Below are 20,106 nucleotides of genomic sequence, written 5' to 3'. Positions count from 1 at the left end.
CTAACACAGCCTTCCTGTTTAATTCTGTGATTCCAATACATATTTTGTTTGTATAACCAAGGGCTTTTCTGAGCCAAATCACTGCCACTACTACCTGTACAAAACTTTTCTTTCTGTTTTCAAATTCCCCTACAATCTCAGATAAATTAACATGTTTGGTCTCGCTACCTAGGGACTTATTTCAAACAGCCAAGTTGCAGTTCATGAGAATTATCTCCTTTGCATTTTTCAGCCATCTTTTTCTTTTTTTCTTTTTTTCTTTTTTTTTTTCCATACAAGGAGCTTCCAAGCATTAGCTCCTCTGTGTCCAAATTCTTCTCACACACAGATCACCTGGAACCATATCTGCCATTCAGTAAAGGAAGAGTTTGCTCCAGAAGCTTCAAGAAGCTCTTCAAGATCTCCAAAGATCATGGGAAGGAATCATCCACTTCTAAGTTTTAGTGCCATGGAATGGTGATCCAGCACATCAAAAACCTGAGTTTGGGAGCTGGGAGTTGGAAAGGAAGAGTTATTTTCATTCTCGGGCTAGGAAGAGACAAGCTATGACACGTACTGTTTCAGTCATACATACATTTGGAGGAGCTCTTTGCAGTAGCTCTTCGGTAGTGCTGGAAGAAGCCAGATGTCCTACAGGAGCCTGCAGATCAGTCTGTGAGCAGGCACCTCCACTTGCAGGCTGAGAAGGGAGTGTTGATGAGGAGCTGAAGGACTGCCTGTAGACAATCCTAATGCCTGAAGCTGGATAATTCTTCATGTTACACCTTTAGAAACTGGCATAGCACAACTGAAAAGCTAAGGGGGGAGCGTACTACCCCTTCCAAGTCCTTATTTTTGTGGTTTTTTTCTGATCCTCTAAGTGTTATTATTCATTACCAAAACCCAATCATTTTAAGGTACTGTTTCCAAAAGATAAATGATCTTGTTGATGCACTGGCAGTAGCCAGGCAGCATTTTGGACAGTTATGTCTGCATAAAGATCACTCTGTCCTTACTTGCTATGCCAATGCTGATTTCATGGTTTGTTGCAGGGGAAAAAAAAAAAAAAAAAACAACAGATCCAGAGCTTCTGTTCCCACTGTTTGATACATGAGGACAGTGGAACAGTCACTGAAAATGAAAGTTTACAAATTAAAGAAAATGAAAGCAACAATTAAAGAAAACATTTTATCAAGCCACATGACTTTGGATGAGGGAATATGTTACCACAATAGATAACTAACTGAGTTCAAGTAGTTTCCAAGCTACAAAAGAAAGCAATGTTTTTTATGAGTAGCAAGAACATTCAAAACCGTAATAGATAAACTAAAACAAACATGTACAGAAGGAGATAGGAAACCTCAGGTTCCAGATCATCAGTCAATCTGAGAATAAACAAGCAAGATAAAGGCAGATACTAGGCAGATTACTACACATCTTCACTGTCAGTTCCTTGAACTTTTATTTTAAACATCTGATTCTAGTGACTACTTAAAGAGATTAAAGAACTGAAGAGAATAGGAAGTCTAATCCCTAAATGATACACCTATGTTTGTTTTGAACTAAGAGGAAATTGCAAACGAATTAGTTGTTTCAAACTGTGTGGTCACTTTCATCTGCTGAAAAATACCTACGGTGGAGACATACTCTTTCAATTACATGTGTTGGTGCATGTGATGGGTTTCTCAAGCTGAGGTACAAGTATTAACCCCTTTAGAGCAGCCAAAATAGCAAATTCTCCTTTTGCAAACTTGGCTCTTACTTTGCTGGCTAGGAAGTCATTAATCTCAGGTTTGGGACAGCAACAGCCTTGCTTCCACTGTCACTCTTATGCCCTGGGATATAAACACGTGCACAAGTCACTGCGTTTTGAGTTGGGGTGTGACTTTGCATGCATAAAATGAAGGCTAGCACTGCTTTGAATTACCTCACTTTTATACCCAGGTATAAATGTGCACGCAAGCTGTTACTGTGCAGTGGGCAGCACGCGTCTGATTCAGCTTCATTTTTGCCTGTCGCCAGGTCCAGGATGAGGTTTTTCCACCCCACTGATGTGTCTGCCTACCCCACTTCACTGAAGGCTGTGGCTGTGAATCCCCTCCTTTCCCCCTACTGCAGGACAGAACAAAAACCTGGCAACCCCAACCCACTGAGCCTAGCAAGCAAAGCCCCAGCAGCCAATGATCCTTCCAATTTCTACCCTTGTCTACATGACGTGAAAAACAATGGAGAGGTGGAAACAACTAAACATGGCTTTTTTTCAGTAGATCTGACTGTGCGACTCATATTTACCCCAATGTAGACAACAGAAACAGGCATTTTAGCACTCTTAAAATGCAATCTTTGAAGATCACTGTTACAAGGCACAAGGTTGTTGCTTGTCAAATCTGGTCAGTCATTACTGAGGTTTTCACTGTGATTATGAAGGGTGACAGGGCTACACAACTTCTGTCACTCCACTGGACTAATGCTGTGTGCTCCACACTCCCATACGTTACCACCAACTCAAAGCTTGCTCTAATGTCTGTAGGTTTGTCTTCTACTGACCCTGGTTCTTCAGTTTCATCCAGTGGTTGAAGTTTCATCAGTGCACTAACTAGTCCTCAGCACAGACTGATACAGCCAAGAAGCCACAGCTGGGCCATAGAGTGTTACCTCCCGTTCTCCTGAGTCTGCCCCAAGAAGAGACGGGCAAGAGTGGCTGAGGGAATGAATGGAGATGGTTTGAAAAGCACCTAAAGAAGTGAAGCATGTTATTTCTTCAGCATTCCGAGCAGCCCTCCTCGTTCCCAGCCCTTGTTCCCGTACCACCCGCTGCATTGTGCTGGCACAGCTGTTCCTTTGGCCGTGGGCGGCCCAGGGGTGGGAAGAAGCAGCTGGAGAGGTGGGAGAGTTGCTTACGTCGGCTTCAGAAAGCTCTGCTGCTGAAGGTCCTCAGGAGGTGCTCAGGGCTCTAGACCCTCCCGTTGTCAGGGCGCATCCGAGTCACCCCCGTCTCTTGTCCTGAACATTTGATGGCTGACAGCTGTAGCATCCCAGGTGCCATTGTATGGCAATTGCTGGTACATGTTGGCTTGTTCATGGCTACTGTGATGGGTCAGTTCTCATTACACCCGTAGCACAAACTGGAAGCACTGAAAATCAGCAACTGCAGCAATTATGCATGTGATCATCACAGACAGTTTGAAAATCATGCTTCAGTAACGCCTAAGGAGAGAGAAAGCAAATTCTTCCACATGACTGTGATTTGTTTTTGCTTTTACTAAGTGATGGCAATTATCAGTGGCATTAAAATATATTACTTTTACATTTTTCACATTGTTTTGTGACAGGTAGGGTTCTGCATTATAAACAACATCTTCTGCTAATCTTAAAATCACCACCATGCTGTAGCTAGTAATGTTCTGGAAAAACCCCAGAAAATAGGAACCTCTCTCCCAAATTGTTAGGAAATTTCTTGAGAAGCTTCTAAACCCATTCCCTATGATCTACAGAAAAAATGAAATTAATTAATAAAAGTGTCTCTTAATATTTGATCCAGAGAAAGTGCTTAAGGGGTTTTCAGAAGACAAAGATTCTTCTGCAGCTGATGATTCAATGGAATCAAAATATGCTTTTTTTTCTTTCTTTCTTTACAAACATCTGGTAGAAAATGTGCATTCACAAGATACTGAAAGGCTCTCCTAAATCACCCCCAAATTTTTCCTAATAGCTTCTGTAAGTGCTTGTGGAGCTTCAGTAACCCAGAGATTTTTCATTTTATTAAATAGCACAATTTTTCATATTTTTAATTACTTTCTCAAAACTGGGCCTTATTTGAACATGCATATCAAAAAGCCATCTTTCAATTTAGCCCCTTATTCAGACAACTATTTTATATCTATTTTTTTCAGCAGAGTTCTTGGTGACTTCTGGTAAAATTACATTATTTTAGAGGAGCCTTTGTGATTATCTCCCTCTGTAAATATCAGAAAAATGCAAGGAAAAAAGCACCACCCATCTTCAAAAAAAGTAGAGAAGAGGCAATATCATAATTTTTTTCTACTCATGTGATGATAGTTGTGAATGGGTCAGAATGCTGGTGCAGAGGTGCCATACTGAGTTGATGATGGAGGCTCCTTCAGAGGTCTGAGATACCCAGCAGCTCCCCAGGTTTCAGTTGGGGTGCAGTTCAGTGCGTTTCTGTCTCTTTTACCCATTCCAGTCTACATTTGTATTATGTTCCAGGTTTGGTCTAGGTCTATATTGGTCTGGGGCTTAAGCATGTGTGTAAGTCCCAATCCTTTCTACATGCCAGTTCACTGCTGTGGGCCGCTCGTCCTGAAAAATCCAGATGGCTTCTGGGTGCAGAGGAGCTGGGGTGCAAAATGTCTCACACTTGAGGCACAGCATGAACCACAGGGCTGGGAGACTGATGCCCAAAGCCAGGCACAACTGTGGGGGCAGGACAGTGACCAGCCAGTGCAAACTCCTAATGATGGAACCAGTACTTCAGCTCATCCTGGGGAAATCCCATTTATCCTTCTCTCAGTCGTGGCCAATGTACTTGTGCCTCAATGAAAAGTGTGCTTTAAAATTTTCCATAGTGACATGAAGAAGTTGGACAAGAACTGCTCACTCAGCAGTGAAATAAAGTGTTTGGCAAAGAAAGGCCTTCAAAAAGTAGTTTACATACCTATTCAACTTATCTAGACCTCTGTCCTTCCTGATTGTAACCCAGACATTCCTCCAAGGCTCAGTCTGGTTCCCTTGAACAAGTAACTTCCTCCGTGGGAAGGTTCCTTTTTAAGCCTGCCAAGTTTACTTGATCTCCTGTTTTAGCCAGCCCTTTCCTTTTTTGCTCATAGCCACCTGCAAGTTAGCTGGAGAGGAGGAAGTGTCTTTAAAATTAATTGTTCTGATTTGTCTGTGTTAATTGGGATGGCATAGGCTTGCAACTCCAGTTACATTAGAAATAATGAGAATTTGTTACAAGTAAGCATGTGTTTGTTAGAAAATAAGTTCAGTTCAAAAGCCTACAAGTGGAATAACTTGGGACATTCATGATAGGGTTACAGGAGGAGGGCATGGAGGAGGATGAAGCCATCTACTCAATATCTTGTGATTCTGTATAGCAAAAAGTAGGGGGATTAACAGGAAGAGCTGAAAGTCTCAGTGCATGATCAAAACTGCAAGTTAATTGGCATAGCAGGCACTTGTTCAAGTAATTTACATGACTGGAATATTAATATGGAAAGGTATGACTTGCTCTGGAAGGGTAGGGAGGCCAAAAGAGAGGCAGCATTTTCTGGCCTATCGAGAGCTGTTCTGAGGTGTGGGGTGGGAAAGATGGTAGATGGGTTGTAAGTAGGTGGGTGAAAGCAACAGGAAAAAATGAGGACACTGTCACAGCATGGGCTTTTGTATGTCACTGAACCGGGAAGATTAAGTGAATGATGCTTTTGTAAACTGATAGAATGGTGTGAAAGCACTGGACTTGGCGAAATGCAGGAATTTAACTGGTCTGGACATCTGGTAGGAAACTAGTAAAATAAGAGACAAACCAGCAAGTTCTAGACATGTGTTGTAAGCAACTTTATAGACCTGGCATGGGAGGGGGGGGTTGGGGAAAGGAAGCTCTTTTAGATTTTATTCAAGGCAACAATCGGGGACTGATTGAGAATGTGAAGGTGTAAAGCAGCTTGGGTGAGACTGACATAAAATGTCAGAGTTCCTAGACCTGAAGCTGGGAAGATGAAACAAAACCAATAGGCATCAAGAAGTTCTTATTCAATAAATACGTGGAATTGGAAAGATTTTCTGGGAAACAAGTCTGAGATGTCAGATAGATTTGACAGAGCAATAAAAATCTATTCAAGACACAACCATAAAGTCTTCCAACGCAGAAGCACATTAAGAAGTTAATGTAGCTAAATCATGAGTGTTTCACTGACTTAAAACATAAGAAGAGAGTATAGGATGTTGGAAAGTAGCTCAGATTACAAAAAATCTATAAATATATGTATATATATGTGTGTGGATAAATTAAAAGGCCTAAGAAAAAAAAAAAGAAATATAACTAATAAGAAATATAAAGCATAGCAGGAGGGTATTCTAAAGGTGTTGTAGTGGGAAGAAGGAAAACAAAGGAAAAAGTTTGCTTCTCAGAAGGAAGAGAAAGATACTGATACTAAAAGCGTCCATTTTTAAAACCTCCATCTTAGCAACAACAAAACCTGTGATCAGACAACCAAACTAATTAACACCAAAGACAAAGAGGTAACAACTGAGACTACAGTTGGTAGGGGAAAAAATCTTGGATACCTGAAATGCATGAGGTGTATTAAAATGGGGTGTATCTGGTGGAATTGGGTATTACTCAGAGATCTAGCTGTGGCAGTTGCACCATTCCTACTAGTTATTTCTGAAGGTGCATGAAGAATGGTTGAGGTTCCAGCCTGCTGGAATGGGGCAGACAAGTCAGAGAGGAGAAATTCTCAAAAGATCAGTCATCTTATCTTTAACAGTGGACCAATTAATTAAACTATTTGTGGGCTTTGAATGGACAACAAAGAGATAAGTAGCACCCAACAGGAATTTGTCAAGAGCAAATCATGTCAAACCAATGTAATTTTCTTCCATGACAGAGTAACAGACATCAAGAATAGGAAGAATCAGTAGACATCATACATCTTTGATTTCAGTGGGTTTTTGTCACTGTGCCATTTGATTCTCATATGCAGGGTAGAAAAACATGGCTACATGAAACTACTAAGCAGCTTATCAAAAGTGTATTCTGAGAGCATAGATATCAGATGTTTGTCATTAGAGACACATACCAAATGGGGTTCCATGAGGCTCTTTTCTAGTTCAATACTGTAGAACAGTTTTATTAATGACTTACATAATAGAATAGAAAATGTTTCTTGAATCTGAAGATCACAGCAAGTAGAGGGCAGCTGCAGTCATGTTCAACTGAAAATTATGTTGAAAAGTGAGAAAAATTCTGAAAACCTGGTTGAAATTCAATTGGGATAACTGTGAAATTCCACTCCCAGAATGTATCAATCAGCTATACTGGGTAAGGGCAGATTTTGCACTGCACAAAGAAATACTGGAGATTTAGTAAACCAAAGTTCAATGAGACTCAAAAACACCAGAGTGCTGCAAAAAAGAAGTGGACATTATTCAGGGATGTATATTTGGGAGTGTCATCCTCAAAACTTGCAAAGTTATCCCACTTCCCTGGTGCTGATAAGGCCTCTTATGGAACACTGCAGAGGCTTGTGCTCCACAATTTGGGAACAAACTAGAGAGGTTCAAGAGACAAGCTCTGAGAAAAAGGACTAGAAATTTTCATCTGTGAGGGAAGAGTGAAGAAACACTGTTGAGGAGTCAACACAAAAGAAGACAAAGAGAAGCATGATATGACACTTCAAATAACTAAAAAGTACCTGCCAGAAAACAGCAATTAATTCCTTTTCATGTTTGCTGGTGGATTAAATTGCAGTTAGGGAGATACAGGTTAGGTATTAAGAAAAGTCTTTCTCACAGTAAGGCTGAAGAAACATGGGAATAGATTGCCTAGGATGAAATCTTCATCACTGGAGTTTTCCAGGAGGAAGTTAGACAGATCACCTATACAGAATGATGTGTCTGGAACTGAATCTGCACTGGGGCAGCAGCATTGACTAGAAGTTATTAAGGATATTTCCTATGACTTGTATGACTAAACAACTTTAAATTGCTATGACAGAGGTGGGGCCAGTCAATTCAATTTGTCATCAGCTGCCTATTTTTGTTACTTTTTTTCAGTCACTCCACTTAGGGTTAAACTAATATAATAATAAAGTACTACAGTAACCGGATCAACATACTGGAGGTATTGCAGATCCTCTCCAAATCTGTCACAGCCCAATGAGTGCTGCAAGCTAAAATTTGAGGAGTTATATACTCCTTTTTCCTCATACATGGATTGTGAGATTTTAATAAATTTACCTGACCCAATGCAGCAATTTTATTTAATCTGGTTATATTAGTCTCATGCAAGTGCCACAGTTCTCTACAGCTTCTTCTTGTTGACTGTGGCACATATATTAATGACTAAAAAATTTAAGAGCCTTAGGCCTTCCTCTTTGCTTCCCTTCCTCTCTCCCATCAACGACTTCACCAATGACCTAACAGAAACTTCACTGAAAAGCAGAAACCTGCCGGTATTGTTGCAGAGGGTAGAAACATCTGGATAGGCTGGAAAACTGTATAAGGTGTTGAAAAAAATACCCAGGTGCAGGGAATCCAGTGAAGGACAAAAGAATGTTTGCTGTTAATAAATTTAATTTTTCATATTTGGTAGTTGTGACACCTTTCTGAGGTCCAGTGGGAGCCAGTATTAAAATACATTTAATCACTGTTTTCTGCAAAACAACACATGACTTAAATTATATGTGCAAAGGCCTAAGCCACAAATATTTAGCCTGTTGCCTTTCTTGAATCAGGTAGTGGCAAAAGTTTATAATCCTGGAGGTTTTGTTTGTGCGGGGAAAAACAGACGCAGGAGCTGGCAACTCTGACCTGATCCATTTTATATACCAAGAGTGTACACAAGATAAGCAGAGAAACAACCAGAGAAAAAAAAGTGTCTTGTTTCTTCACTTTTCCTTTGCACTGCTCTGCATGTATCTCTGCTACTTTGCCTGGTGCTTCCTTGTTCATAGCTTCCCTGCTTTTTTTTTTTTTTTTCTGTTTTGCTCATTTCATTCATAGACAAAACAAAACCCAGAGATTTCTGGCTCAGACAATGCCCACCTCCACACCCCCCGGTGGAAAAATACATGAGCTCCAGTTGGGAACAAAGTGTAGCCTTGTTACATACCCCTGTTCTACGTAATGGCCTCTGTTGTTTCTGTTACCTGATTGCACAACAGCTTCTTCACATTCACACCACATGGAAGATGCCTCTTAAGCTGATCAGCTCTAGCTATGCCTAGAGGAACCAGCAACATTATCTCCTGCCTGCATTTAGATGCATCTTAACAACTATTTGCAACAATTAGGAAAAAAAAAAAAAAAAAAAAAAAGCAGCAGCATTGGGAATTGCATGGGTTCAGGCAAATACACCTGCTCTGTTCACCCTGGGCCTGATCCAAGCCTCCCTGAAGTCTACGGAAATATCCCCACTGATGTCAGTGGGCTTTGGATCAGGACCAAGGCTACTCAGATCTTACTCTGGCAGTTCTCCCATTGAAGTCAATGAGATTATTCCCTGCTATAATAGAGCTCAGTCAGGAAGATTTTAATGATATTCAACCTACATTTCCCATGTCTTCTTATCACCCCATTATTCCTAGTTATGTCTCATTACCTTTTCTCCCACCCCCTCCCCTTTTTTTTTTTTTTTTTTTTCCAGGGACCCAATCCTAACCCCCTTGTTCAGGCAAAACTCCCACTGGATTCGATTAAGGAAGCAGGATCTCACTGTCATCTCCACTATTCAGAGGATGCTGTAATGGCTCCCCATGATGTCTTCAGACAGGCAAACCACGCATGGCATTTTTCCTTGTAAAGACCACAATATTGAGCCTAAGGCAACACTAAAGAGGAGAGAAAAATGAAAAGATTTGCCAGTACAATTTCAAGACATGTAGCAATATGAATTTTTAAATAACATTTGATCTTATAAAAACATTTTATCATCTTTCCATCAGACGTACATCCTCACAGCTATATAAAAATCTGTAGTAAAATTATTGTAAGTAGTTTCTTTGATTAAGGACTCAACATTTGTGGTTTAGAATAGCTTTATAATTTGCTGTGGACAAGACAGAGAACATGATACCTCTTTCTCAACAATCATTTATAATGTATAATTTGGCTTTTCTGGATGGTCGGATTGGAACGTGTCCTAAATTACCAGAAGTTAAATACTTCTTATACATTCTAAAAATGGTAATTTCCTATAAAATTGTATTAAAATCTTGGATTTTATTTAGAATTAATACATCACATATCTCCCATGGTCTCCATGCAAATACATTTTTTTTTCACACTTAAAATTCTGTTAACTCAAGAGGTTAAACTCTGGTAGTGGAATCTCATTATGTTCTCCTCTCAGTCTGTGATGTGCCAGAGAAGGGTTTGCAGAATCCCATCCCCTCCATCTGATCACTGGGCAAAAGAGCACCAAAAAAGGGGACACAGCCAAGACAAGCTGCTGACCATGCTACCTGTGGCTGGAAGGCTAAAACATGTCAGTGTAGAGCAACGTCAACGCCCAAATCCCCTGGTCAGGTGTCACAGGTAGTTGTGCCTTTGCTTGGTTGACAAGTTCTTGTGACAAGAGCCCCCTTTATTGCTGTGGTCTCACAGCAATGGGCACTGGGTGATGGGGATTTTATGGCAGTTACAACCACACTAATGATAATGTTGATAGCAAATACAAGATTTAATCCTAACTAAAAGAAAGGGGGGGTGTACCATATGTATCAAATACTCCAAAATACGTTCCCATCCCTCATACCCTGTGCTTCACTACTCTGTTCTGCAGAAATACCATTCATTCCTCCAGCATAGATACGTAGGACTCCCTCATGAGGCCTTCATTTTTCCAGTTAGGAAATATATATTTGTATTTCCTAATTTATAGAAATAGATATATATCTATTTCCTAATACAGAAAAATATGTATTACCTAGTATATATGGAAATATATATCTATTTCCTAGTATATACACCCAAACAGCAAATTGCTTTTTCTCTACATGTTAGATGTCCTCTGTTTTTTCATATCCTAGCAATTAATGTTTGCAGATTTACATGGGTTTTCCCTTTGCTATTAGTTCTACTCCTTTGTCAGTAACTGCCCAGACATCACATACATTAAGATTAAAAATGTAACACATTATTGCACACTCTGTGTTAGTTGTCCTTATTTGCCCTACCTGCTCTAATGTTCTGCTGGTTTACAGCAAATGGAGGTCCAGCTCTCAGGTGACTGTTCAGACCTATTTCTTTGATAAGATAAATCAAAACACTCTAATGCTTGTGCAGTTATGGAATTCTCCAGGAACATTGCTCTGAAATGCAGCATATTCAAGAGGCATTTATTCACCCACTGAAGAAGTGTGCTACTTTATTCCATCTTGCCTTTTTCAGGTATGAGGAAGCACAAATAACTAACATACAGCAAAGGATGTTAAAGCATGATCTGAAGAGTCCATCTGCATTATCACTTTTCATTCAGACCAGTTTGCTGCTCAAGTGGATCTCTCAATTATACTAACTTGCTATTATTTTTTTTGCATCATGAAGCATGCAAATTAGATTCTTTCCGGATAAAGATAAAGCAAAAGATGCCCCCTAAGAGCCCATCCAGTTTGATTCAATACAGCTTTTAGTCCATGGGACCAGCCTTGAGTTAGTCTTAAGTGGCACCTGAAAAACACAATGTGGACACCAGGTCCACAGCACCAGCTCTGTTGCTCTGTAGATCTTCACTACACTGGAATAATGGGAACATACCCTGAGTTGCCTGTTTCAGAGACTGGTCCTGTACAGCCTTTTCTACTGTGTCTGATCACTCCATCTCCTGGTATTTAGCCTGGTCCTTCCTTGACCACATGCTGCTGGTGCAGTTTCTTCAATGAAACAAATCAGACACAAAATCAGCAGTTAAGGAGGAATCTTGTCACCAGAAAGTCCAGATGCTTGCTTGGCTTTGTGTTGAGAACAACTGAGAAAGAGAATGGGGATGAAATTCACCTTTCAAGGTTTGATATTCTGTATGAGAAGGGCATTACCAGCTTGTCAGAAACAGCATCAGCTTGGATGTTGAGACATCTCTAACATTTAATTGCAACTAGTCGTGTTGGACAGTCACCTTAGTACATTGTGTGTACAACAATGATTTGCATGTAGCTTTCACATCATTTACGACAAAAATGTCCAGCTGAATTCAAACATTTGAAAAGCATCTGATTTTGTAATCAGCATGATATGAGTATTATGTTTATCTATTGCAGGGTTTTTACAGAAAAATAAATGATGAATTGTCAGCATCTCCTGTTGCCATTAAACTTCTTGTCCTCATTAATAACTGACCTAGAGCAATAAGAACTACCCATGAATTCAAGTAAATAAGATAATCCACTTCTCTAGACCCAGTGCTTTTCTGCTGCATTGAGCCTTAACAGCATAGGCAGCAACATGTCTGCTGGAAACAATTTACAACTCCACAGACAACAGATTTTTTTCTGCATTTCTTCAGTTTCATCCATTTAGCCACTCTACCCCTAATATAACAACCTAATCCATGCATACTAAAAACCCTGCCAATATTTTGGACCTGAAAAATCAGTAAAAAATCCATAGAGGTAGAAGCATAATAGAATACAGGTTATTAACATGTATATTTAGCATAAGGGGATCCCAATATCAATAACTCCCACATATTCTTTCCAACTGAGTCCAGCTTTGTAAATCTCAACCATGAGGTTATATCTGATGAAACAGTAAAGCTGCAGTGAAGAAACAATGCACAAAAAATGTTTGTAATGTAAGATGAAAATGGTGATCAGGACTTCAATATGCTGTAATTGACCACACAGAATTTTCCTCTGTGAAAAGATAATTTGGTTTTAAAATGGTGCAGTACTTAAATAATGTAATTTTGATAATGACAGTAAAATACAATTTCTGTAATGCAAGCGAATAATACACTTTTTCTCATTCAAATGAAGTATGTAATATGTCTGAATGCTGTCACTATTCCACATTTTAAAAAGAACTCTACCATGAACTATTATTGAATACTATTATATTTCAAATACATAACAAAAACTGGTGAAGTCACAATATAAACATATTGAAATGCCACATTGCGATTATTTGGGAAACAATTAATCCTGTGGGAGCAAGTAAAACTTTTTATTCTAGACAGTTTTATTACAGGGTTTTTAAAGAGCCGAACCCTAGGAACTCCTTCCCCATGCTAAGTTGAAAACTGAAACTGTAATAGGCTTTGACCCTCTGAAAATAAACATTAATTCTCTTGGATACTCAGGGTTCCCATTGCTTGTTGCGTTGTATCAGGCTCCTGAGATTAAGGGGTTTTAACCTATTGAGGATCTGACCAGAGTGAAATTTCACTAAAGGTACAAGTGAATGGTACCACTAATGGTGCTTTCTTTCTGGCGTGTTTCACTGCTGTCTGTGCCAGAAGCAGCATTGCACCACTTCTACGAGATCCTACAGGAATTTCCGTGCACGGCGCAGTTAGAGTGAAACAAACTGTACCTGAGTAATTTCAGCAAGTTTGTTCCATCAGGTTTTATAGATACATATATATATATACATATATATATATAACACTCCTGCCTTTTTTCTTCCTTGGGCTCCTTCCTCCTCTCCTGCAGAGGAGAGCTGCAGGCTCCGTGGGCAGGGCAGGCTGCAGCGCGAGGCTCTCGCAGTTTCCACAGGAGGCTGCACAATCTGGGGCACGGCAGAAGCACACTTTGATGTTTTTAACTTATGGTGCTTTTCTCTTTACAGCTGGCAAGTGGAGCGGTGCAGATAAGTCTGCACCACATCACGGGGGTCTTTGTGTAAATTGAGGTGAGTGTTGGGTAGATTAAGACTTGCATTGTTCCCCCTTTGATCTGTGGATATATTCCCATTTGATCCCTGCACAACACACCCAGCCTTGTAGGAAGCAACCCTGTCTCCTTTGTCTAAGGCTGCTAGATACTACACTGGGCATTCTCTTCTGTTTTCTCCAATGTATGTTTTAAGTGGAATATAGACCATGTTCCCATATACTTCTATATTTCATTCCATGTATTTTATGCTGTAAATTTTACTTCTGACCAAAAATACATTATCCAGGAAGCAAACAGACTCAAGTGTTCTCCATGTGCCTGTAATTCCTTTGCAATTCTGTGAGGTGTGAAATCCACTTGACTGTTCTTACTGAAAGATCTGAAGGGTGGGAGATAAAAAATTTACTTCTGCCAAGCAAGCATGGAGAAGGATAGGTTTTGTGTATTGTTTCTGACAGAGGAGTTCTGGCTCAAAAGACATGCTCAAAAGAAAAAGAAAAGGACCTAGGACAATTTTTTATTATTATTAGTTTTTTTAATTAATTTACTGAATATATTATATACATAAAGAGAGAGTAGTGGCCTGTTACACCAAAAGATAAAGTAGAAGGTTGATTGAGATAAATTGAAGGTTGAAGTAGGAAAAATATGCAGTACAAACTTCTTTAAACAGGGTACTTCTCTAACTTACTATAGAAACCAGAAACAGTGTATTTGGGAGTGGGCAAAATGGTCTTTTTGACTTTTTTATAGTGGATTTAAGATAATTTTCACTCTTTACTTGAAAGTTATGATCCACTCAAAAAAGTGGGCATTCGATTTCATAATAAGACATTTACTCCTTAATTAAATGCAGGTCTCCCAAGAAACTATCTGCATTGGCATTGGTGATTTGGTATTTTGCCTTCTCAGTCATTACCTTAGCATGGCACTAGGAGGCAATCTGCTATTAGAGGTGTCATCCCACAGACGTCAAAGTCCTCGAATATTGCCATATTTCAGCATCAAACGTGACTGTGCATAAGAAGGTTTTTATTACACGTCAAATCCCAGCCAGCATTACTACAGTCTCCTGAGTGTCTTCCATATGCTTCTAGAAAATGGCAGATTGGTGACTGAGAACACCTTCCTGAGACTGACCACAGGCTCAGCCAGCCATTTCCATTCCTAAAATGCTAAATATCTGAGTAAGGTTAATGAAGGGGTCCTTCAACTGCAGGTCTTGACAGGGCTGTGGTAGCCAAATTGCCTCTGTTGGCAAGATGCGTGCATTTCCAGATAGGCCTACAACCCAACCAGCTGAGAAAATCTGAACAAGGAAAATTCATGCATCTCTCTCTACTCAGGACATTTTTAGGGTAGAAGGAAGCCAAGGCTGGGGTTGAAAATGCATCATTTGGATTCATATGCCAGCAGGTCAGCTATTTAGTGTTTGAGTTCTTAATGGAAATGAATATAAAAATGCTAATTGATCAGAAGAAAGAACATGGACATTCTCAAATATGGCGCCAAAATGTGTTTAATTTCCCTTTACCTTGGCTTGCACCCTTGCTATTTTCATAGTCATTCTGAAAATTAATAGATTAATACTTTTGTGCCTCCAGATGTTATAAACATATGAAAATCATAGGGAAACAGAGGAAAAAGTTAATAGTTCTCTTTTCACAATAGGGTCAAAGAAGTGTACTATACTATACATAAGGCCATGATCGTGTATTGAAAAATGAGGTTGAATAAATATTCATCAGCTTGTAAATCTATTCCATGTGCTAACTTAGAGGGTGTTTTTTTTCAAAGAAAAAAGTAGCCTAAGTACATGTCCTGCAGGATTGCATCAGCTTGCATATGGATAGTAACTGAGGTTTCACAGGCAAGAGTCATGCCAGCTCATCCTGGCTGGTGAGCGCTTGACTTTGCTGCCTTACGTGGTCTTATTTTTATAGAAGTTCTTTTGTTGTCATTTGCAAGCAAATATATATATATATATATATATGTTTTTTAAGTCTGTAAAGAAGAGTAGAAGTTTTGAAACATTCAGTGCCCGTGACAGAGGGACTGAGAGGGAGCTGAAAATGTGCTTTCAAAAATGGTTCCCCAAGTGTTTACTAAGACAGAAAGTTGAATTTGATTTGGCTATCTTTGTGCTCCTTTTGTTTACTCTTGGTGAATATCTTAGCTAATAGCTTTACTCTTACGATTGTTTATAGAAACAGCACATTGTAAGCAAATATTTTCAAAATTTCATGGATACTTATTTTAGACTGACAAATGTGAATGCTTTCACTACAAATCTAATTATAAGCTTTACTGTTTTAAATCTATGTTTTATTGCATAATCATCAAATCAGGAAGTATGTCTCTGCACATATGGTTTTACATTAAGTTAGGAACTACTCACTCCTGGGCTAAATAGCAACTACAAAGAGGGTGTTGCAGATCATCCACTTGACCCACAGGAATTCCAGATATTAAGCACTTTCAACAATGTAGTGTAAATCCTCAGACCTTTTCATTCCCTTGGGCATTGCTCTTTGCATAAGCCAGTCTTAATGTTGGTATTCCAAGTGTTGGGATGTGTTGTGACATTGTTAGGTAGATCAAAGGATGCAAGAAAATAGATGTTGCACAGTTTTCAAAGAAAAGAGGGAATCTTGAACTGGGAGCATGACATACTTAACAAAGGAAAAGAATCTAATAATTTCAGTTTTCAAGTCTGTTTAAGCGCAATTATCTACAAATTCTCTTGCAGGTTTGAAACCATGTATAGAATGTTGACTTGTTTTTTAAAACATCTCCCTTCACCTTTTAGGAAAGAAATAATGATCATGTTTGTGTCTCTTTAATATAAACATAATTAACATCGGTTGTATATGGAATTAATGTTGCCTGTAAGGAAAAAGCTTCACAATTAAATCATAGATTTGCTGCTGTACAGCTTGAAGATGTGAGCTTCGCTTGCAAGACAATGGGTTTAAACACCATATTCCATAGATTCTCATTACATGTCTTGTGTCAGCAAAATTATATTAGGCAATCTCACCACTTGCATCAGCTCACATTAATATTACTTGTGAGACAAAATGGTCCTGGATATTTTGCTTCTACTCATGATCAGAAATCATTTTGCTCTAGAATGTTAATATTAAAGTTTATATATTATAACATTACTATTTGTTTTAATAATTTCCCATAAAAACAACCACTGTTTTAGTGACTCATTTTATTTTCTTGTATTTCCTGGCAAGTACTGCATGTCTTTTTAAGGAATACAAAAACAAGCTGGCTGCAGCTCAGCTGAGAGGCTGCTCCCATAGGCTGGGCTTGCTGGGCTTCCATTCAAGCTGGTGGTCTGGACAGGGCACACAGGACAGGCCACCTTCTTCAGCTTCTAAATTACTCTCTCTTGTGCTGAAACATTATAACACAACATCAATTGAGGCTTCCAATGGAACAGAAAACTGCTTAATTGTGAAATAAAAGTGACCCAGCGAAAGGCAGAAAGACTGAAAAACAGAGGTGAAATGCCATCGACCTCACCTGGGACGTGCCTGATAGATACCAGCTGATGAAGTGGCAGCTGCTTGGGTGTACCACAGCATCCTAGATGTGCACGACTCATTAAATTATTAAGCAGTAACTACATATGTAGAATATGCTACCAACTGCTGGTCTGTTTGGTGGTTGGTTTGTTTGGGTTTTTTTCCCTCAAAGAAGAATACAGACTAAAATGCAAGTTCAGATTGTATTTTTGGTATAATTAAGCATGTATCAAAGTCAAGAACAAATTCACTGTGGGTGCATAACCAAAGCTCTCACTGAATAGAATGCTTAAGTATTGCCAGATCATTCCTCATTATATAATATTTGAAATGGTGAAGCCTACATACAAAAATAAAATAATGGAAACTGTGTTTTGGTATATTTTGCTAAATACATTAGGTTTTGTTGATAAAGAAAATTGTAAACCCTTGAAATAAGGAGGCTATTTCAGCAAAAAAAATTGAATGTCAAACCTTTTTAAATTATTTTTTTGGCCAGTTTAAAATATTTGTTGTTGGTCATTGCGATTTAGACAGCATTTTCACTATAATCTCTTTTCAGGAAGAAGCGAACCCTTCAGACCCAAAACTGAGAACTGTTCTTACTGCGTTCAGAGCTTAGTGAGAATATGAAATATTCTTTCTGTAAGTATTTATATTTATTTCAGTGCCCTACTTTGGATAGTCTGTTTTATATTTTCACCTAAAATGGACAAATTCTACAGTCATTTAAATCCATCCAACCCTATCGACCTCAACCATATTCTTATCCTGATTTACAGCCTCATTAGGATTTTAATGATGTAAATGAAAGTAGAGTTTGCTCCTAAATCTTCATTCTAAATTAAAGAGTATATTCACCTCTCAGTGCAGGATGTGGGAGTATGTGCCTCAAACAGAGAACACACAGCTAAAACTTGGCAGGCAAGGTCTCAGCTAGAGGCTGGATTTTTTTTTTTTAATGTTGAGCTCACTTCTTTCCTTAGATAAGCAGGCACACATTCCCATGTATCTTGTAAAATCTTTAACAGTCCTACACATGCATGTACAAGTGTAGTGCTGTTTTTACAAGACAGACAACAATTCTTCCTCACATATCTTTCTGATGAGAGAATCAAGTCACCAGTCTAAATATATTTGGGTTTACTGAAGTTGCAAGACTATGGAAAGAACAGATGCCTTCCAGCTCTTGGTACTTTCCTGGAGCACCTCTAGGACAAAAATAGGTCCTCCAGCTTCAGAAGTCCAGTCTTAAAAATCTCTAAATGAATGAGAAAGTGTGTGTGAGTTGTTGTTGTTGTTGTTATTGTTATTGTTATTGTTGTTGTTATTATTATTATTATTATTATTATTATTATTATTATTATTATTATTATTATTATTATTATTATTATTATTATTATTATTATTTAGGAATCTTAGCCTTAAAGCCTGATCCAAAGCTCACAGAAGAAAAATTCTCATTAACTTCAGTGGGCTGAATCAGTTCCTGAAAAAGAAAATACCACATATCAGTTTCAGTATCTCTACAAACTTAAGCCAGAAAACCTTTATTGCTTCTAACACACTTATGTTAAATGGTAGCTATGAAGGACTTAATACTAACACTACACAAATCCTGTTGTGTTTAAATGCAGTTTGCAGGACAAACTGTGCCATAAGCAGCACAGTTCCTCTGCCCTTATACTCTTTGTAGCTTGGATGTATTCGTAACTCCTAGGAGAGACTCGCATGACCTGAAATCATTCTCTCACCCTCAAAACAGCACCTATGGCCGAAGAAGGTCCTTACCAGTACTTGCTCCAGAAGAGTCATCTCTGTACACACTTCTCCTAAAAAAAATTAGAAAAGCAGCATTATGGGAGAGCAGAGTGACCCTGGGACCAGCGGATCTGATGTGCTGAGGCTGGAGTTCATTCAGCTATTGCCGTCTGAATGCCAATAAATTGTCAACAGTGTCATGTCCATGGCCCACCATTAATGGAGAAGGATGGTGTGGCTGGTAACACCAGTACCATGGCTGGGGGCTGCTTGTCCAGGAACACAGAATGGCAATTGCAGCAAGATCATAAGGGCAAGATCAGGCTGCATGTCATATGGACAGGTTTGAATAATTATGCACAAGAGGAAGAAGTGAGGAGTTTCTTGCTTATAATAAATTAGGGCTGTTTGGTTTTGAGTTTATTTTAAGGCTTGATTACTTTTAGTAATAGGTGAAGTGCTGCAGAGTCAAGAAGCATAAGAATTTTTGAAGATCTTACATAACTCTAGTGATATTTTTAAGCATATTAATTGGCAGGTGCTTCTCACAAATAAGGAGGTGACTTTCTGGAAACACATCTGCCCCTTGAGTACAGCATGGCTTATTTTGTAGCTTTTATCAACAACAGAATTCATCACCTGAAAAAATGAAATAGGTGGCACTAGTTTTTAGAAAGAAGCAATCAGGATGAAGCTCTCCTTCCCAAAACAAAGTGAAGCCATGAATTAACCAGACCAGGAAGGGAACATGATCAAAACTAGGCAATTTTCAAACTCTGCACAAGTGTCCAGACTCCTCATACCTTCCCCCACACACATATTTCTGCCCCCCCTGAGTCTGTCAGTGATTGAAAGTGCTTGGGACCCCATTACCTCTTCAAAGTGAGAGATGGATCATCAGAGGAGATGACTGGCACAGGTGGGGTTTGCAGGGTCTGGTCAGTGTGTGCAAGGTAGGAGGGTTGCCCCAGCCAGCCCATGGGTGGGCAGAGCAGAGCCCCATCCCTGCTGCCCGTGGTCTTCACAGCTGAGAAAGATAGTTTGTGGAAAGACGGGGAGGGGGAATCAAGTGTTTAATAACAGTGCTGCCAGTAATTGGTTTATATTCATTTTCTCTCTTCTGCTTGGTGCAGCTCCCCTTAATACCCGGCAGAGAGAAACACTCGGATCATGCTGCAGACACGCGGCTGAGCAGGAGGAAGGATCGGATGCTGCCTTCCTCACCTTGAGGGTGACAGACAGGGCATTTTACTACA

The 20,106-nt window shown here is 39.2% G+C and overlaps 1 long non-coding RNA gene across 1 annotated transcript; it reads right to left on the bottom strand.

The window, feature by feature from the left end:
• Window positions 1–18,542: 18,542 nt before the first annotated feature.
• Window positions 18,543–19,880, bottom strand: LOC127395618 (uncharacterized). The gene is made up of 3 exons (XR_007891832.1): window positions 19,724–19,880; window positions 18,881–18,921; window positions 18,543–18,578 (listed from the first exon to the last, which is right to left on the bottom strand). It is a non-coding gene; the product is annotated as an uncharacterized LOC127395618 (long non-coding RNA).
• Window positions 19,881–20,106: the final 226 nt, after the last annotated feature.

The sequence above is a fragment of the Apus apus genome, chromosome Z (assembly GCF_020740795.1).
Source record: "Apus apus isolate bApuApu2 chromosome Z, bApuApu2.pri.cur, whole genome shotgun sequence".
In the NCBI taxonomy this organism is placed as follows: Eukaryota; Metazoa; Chordata; class Aves; order Apodiformes; family Apodidae; genus Apus; species Apus apus.
Note: the sequence above shows the minus strand (reverse complement) of the source record. Positions and strands in the feature narration are given on the sequence as shown.